Source organism: Amblyomma americanum, chromosome 11 (assembly GCF_052857255.1).
Source record: "Amblyomma americanum isolate KBUSLIRL-KWMA chromosome 11, ASM5285725v1, whole genome shotgun sequence".
In the NCBI taxonomy this organism is placed as follows: Eukaryota; Metazoa; Arthropoda; class Arachnida; order Ixodida; family Ixodidae; genus Amblyomma; species Amblyomma americanum.
The window spans coordinates 94573392-94578236 of NC_135507.1; positions in this window are offsets into that span (position 1 = coordinate 94573392).

Consider the following 4845-nt stretch of genomic DNA (forward strand, 5'->3'; position numbering starts at 1 on the left):
CTCTTTTTTAGCCTTTACTCATGGAGGCTCCGGCCCCCGCCCTCCAGTCCTGCGTTCCGGGGGCGGTGAGTAGTAAGGGATATCTCCATTTCCGGTGGAAATAAAAGCTGTCACTCATCCATCCATCCAGTCGTGATTTCCAACACATGAGAATGTCGCGACTTGACTTTCGCTTCCGGCGCACTCCGCGGCGTCGTTGGTTCCGCCGTTTTCTGAAGCTGCTGATGGCTCGAACATGCATGGTGAAAGTCCAAACTGTTCAACACTCCTTGAATTATCCATAATTTCCAAAACGTAGTCCTTAAAAGCCATGTGAAGCAACGTGTTACGCAGCAACGCCGTCGGTGCCGGCCGGAGATTCCCGTGGATGACGTCACGACAGTCCCGGCCAATCGCGGGCAAGAGCGGCGTTCGCCCTGAGGCGATGGGGCGCGTTTTCTTCTAAAAAAACAGCTTTTTGCGTTTATTCTCGCTCTTTATGAATGATTATTCTTTTTCAGCGGACTAAAAGCTTTAAAATGACGTAGAGAACCCTTTTTTTTTTCCACAAGTTCTTCAGCTTCCCTTGAAAGAAAGGGAGTGAAAGTTTCGGATGGTGTCGAATTCTCTGTAATATTAGAATCATTGTTGAATGCAATCCATCTTCATGCTCAATAAGAAATATAAAAACTTCAATCACACAAGTCCGCGGCCGGACTGTAGCGTGGGTTTCAATTCAATTGTAGTAACACTGAGATTCAAGCAGTACGACTGTATATGGAAAAAATGAAACGGACAGCGTCGGGCTATTTTCTCAAGCACGTTTATGTTAGTGATAATATTCGGGTCCAAGGCAATGCACACGTGTTGTAGCTTAGCCCTTGTAAAAGTGTCATACCCTTTTCATTTAACTTGAACTGATGCATCTTTTTGTTCACGGTCTAATGAACCGAATTTTGTAAGGAAGAGAAACAAGTTTTTATAAATTACTCGTTATTGCCTCCACGCAGTATTTAATTCCTTGACATCAGTAATGTAGTATTATCAAGTACGCGTGATAAGTTATCAAGCACGCAGGCTGATGTATAGCTTGAGCCAGGACTGTCACACGTGCCGCGTATCATGCCAGTCATGTGTCATGTGACCTTTCCGGTCTTTATAAGCCAGCAACACCCGGCAATAAACGTTCTTTGTTCTGCCACTTCCCACCGGCTACGTTCCGTTACTTCAGTGGAGACGAGGCGGCATGAAGGGTCACCCGGCAAGGATGTGCTCCAGCGGTCGTACTAACCGCTCAGGCACCTTTGCGGTGAAGGAGCTAGACGGCAGTGACGGAAGTAGCGAGGATATTCTCTACGCTTTGGAGGCTCACAACGACAGTAGGAACTTGTCCGCACGGCCATTTGAAAGGGATTTCATCTGGGAAGGCCGGAACCTGCGCATGCTGGTAGATACAGGGTCCACTATCAGCGTCATTCCAAGAAGGGTATTCGATAATAACCGCGAATGGTGGCCGCCACTGGAGAAGACTTCACTGCGCCTGACGTGCTTCCTGGGGCCGCTGCCGGTTCTTGGCCGAGTAGCCATGAAAGTCGAATGCAGTAACACGCAAGTGGACAGCTCGCTGGTTGTAGTGGATTGCAACGGGCCTCTTTTGTGCGGCCAGAACACCATACAGGCCTTCCGTAAGGCTGGCCTGGCACTACTGGAAGAATGCGCGTCGCCGAACATACATGTAGTACACGGTGACGCCACGACGGCGAAACTTTTGACGGAATTTCCAGAAGTTTTCGAGCAGAGTTTGGGTTGCTGTAAGGGACCACCCGTGAAACTACACAAAAAAGATGCCGCTCTACCACGCTTCCCCAAGGCTCGACCGGTGCCATACGCGCTTCGGGAAAAGGTGTCTGCAGAAATCGACCGCCAAGTACAAGAAGGAGTGCTTTCACCAGTGAGAGTTTCCGAGTGGGCTACGCCCGTCGTGCCCGTAGTGAAGCGAAACGGGGATATTAGGCTGTGTGGAGACTTCAAGTTAACCGTGAATCTGGCGACACATCTGGAACAGTATCCGTTGCAAAAAATTGAGGACATCTTCACATCTCTGTACGGCGGAGAGGTGTTCACTACTTTGGATTTACGACACGCGTATAATCAACTTCCACTGGACGACGAAGCACGAAAAATGGCCGTGTTGAACACACATAAAGGGTTGTTTGCATACAACCGCCTCGCTTTCGGCATCGCATCTGCTCCAGCTTTGTTCCAGCGCCGCCTCGAATCCGTTCTGCAAGGTCTTCCTCGCGTCAAGGTGTACTTGGACGACATCATTATTGCTGAAAAGGAGAACGACGATTCAACTCTCCGGCAAGTCTTCGAGCGACTGCGCGACAAAGGACTCAAGTTGAACCTTGACAAATGCAGGTTCCGCGAGAAGCAAGTTACGTTCTTGGGCCACAAGATCGACGCAACTGGCTTGCACCCCCCTCAGAATATGGAAGCCATCACCGCCGCACCAAGACCAGAGACGGTGAGCCAGCTAAAATCCTTTTTGGGTTTGATCACATATTACGCAAAGTTTTTGCCGAATCTTGCAACCACGTTGGCTCCACTCTATAGGCTGTTGGCGAAAGGAGCACGGTGGCAATGGGCAGCCGAGCACGAAAAATCCTTTCAGGCAGCCAAGCGCGCTATGGGGGAAGCGGAACTTCTCGTCCACTACGACCCCGAAAAGCCGTTGCGGCTTGAATGCGACGCCTCACCAGTGGGGGTCGGCGCGGTGCTGTCACACCGAATCGGGAACAAGGACCACCCCATATCGTTCCGTTCGAGAACTCTGACGCCGGCTGAGCGGAATTATTCGCAACTGGAAAAAGAAGCGTTAGCCTTGGTGTTCGGCGTTACCAAGTTTCGAGATTACTTGTTGGCAAATCATTTCACTCTCGTGACGGATCACAAGCCACTGACCGGGCTGTTTCACCGGGAACGGCCAATTCCGCACATGGCCGCGGGAAGAATCCAGCGCTGGGCCCTGTTGCTGTCGGCTTACCATTATGATCTCGAGTACCGCCCAGGACACCTAAATGCTAACGCAGACGCGCTCAGTCGCCTACCCTTGCCGGGCTTGGGTGAATGAGAAGGGCAAGAATCAATGGAATACGTGCTTTATACACGGGGCCTAAATTCCATGGCCTTTTCCGCTCGGCAACTAGCGGACCTAAGCCGCTCGGACAAGAAGCTTCAGCGGATCAGGGGGTGGATCTCACGCGGCTGGCCACGGCACTTATCGGCAGCACAGCAACACCTGATGCCGTACTTTTCTCGCCGTAACGAGCTCGCCGCCAGCCACGACCTGGTATACTGGGGCCATCGAGTAGTGTTGCCGGGGGCGGCGCAGCGAAGCATGCTAAAGGAACTGCACAACAGTCACCCCGGTATCACAGCCATGAAGCGCACAGCTCGAGCGCTATTTTGGTATCCTGGACTAGATAGGGACATCGAATTGTTAGTTCAAAGTTGCCCTCAATGTGTTCAATGCTGGCCCATGCCAGCTGCTGAGGTTCCGTCTCCATGGCCAGCGAGCAACAAACCATGGTACAGGTTGCATATGGATTTTGCAGGCCCCATCGATGGCTACCAAATTTTCGTTTTGGTTGACGCCGAGACAAAGTGGATGGAGGCCATACCTTTAAAGACCGCCACAGCAGAGACCACCATTCAAGTACTTGAGGGTATTTTCGCACGGTTTGGCCTACCATACTGCTTGGTATCTGATAACGGACCACAGTTCAGAAGTGCCACCATGTCTAGTTTCTTGCAGGAAAGCCATGTGAAACACGTCCGAACAGCCCCATACCAGCCTCAGTCAAATGGGTTGGCGGAGCGGGCCGTGCGGACGGTAAAAGAAGGGCTTCGAAAGAATTCAGCAGGGACATTGCAAGAACGACTAATCAAATTTTTATTCCGTTATAGAACGACACCTTTGGAGCGAGGGAAATCGCCAGCGGAACTGCTGTTTGGTTTCAGTCCCAGAACCAGGCTGACGGCTTCACTCACGGACATCAAGGTCACAGAAAATGATTCCGGTGAACCTGAGCCAGCAGTGACAAAATCACCAACACGTTATCAACCAGGAAAGCCTGTATGGTCGCGCCAGTTTCGGTCTGCTCGGAAATGGATGCCTGCGACTGTGGTGTCCACGACGGGAGCGCGCATGGTTACTCTAGAAACACCGGAGGGATCGCAGCGCCGCCACGTGGACCAACTCAGGCCTCGGCTCGACGTGGGGTCGTCCCCTAGCAAGCCGAGCCCAGTCCGGACCCCTGACGAAGCTCAAAGTAGCTCTGAGGAGGCAGAAGATCATCAAGGTACGGAGACACGGGAAGTCCGCTCTCAAGCTGAAGACCAACCACCACGTCGCTCGACACGCCCATGGAAGCCACCGGATCGTCTCACTTACTCCAGCTTAGGGGGAAGGGATGTAGTATTATCAAGTACGCGTGATAAGTTATCAAGCACGCAGGCTGATGTATAGCTTGAGCCAAGACTGTCACACGTGCCGCGTATCATGCCAGTCATGTGTCATGTGACCTTTCCGGTCTTTATAAGCCAGCAACACCCGGCAATAAACGTTCTTTGTTCTGCCACTACCCACCGGCTACGTTCCGTTACTTCAAGTAATTTGCTGTAAACCGAAGTGATATAACATGCAAATGAAATCAATTTTATTCTCTTTATAGAGTTTATATAGAGCCTTTTGAGAGTTTCAGAGTAGGCCTTTTCCGAGAATAATGAGAATACAGTCATCGACTTGCATGCGAATCAAGAAAAGAGTGAACGACCGTTCGCATATTGAAGGAAGAGAACAGT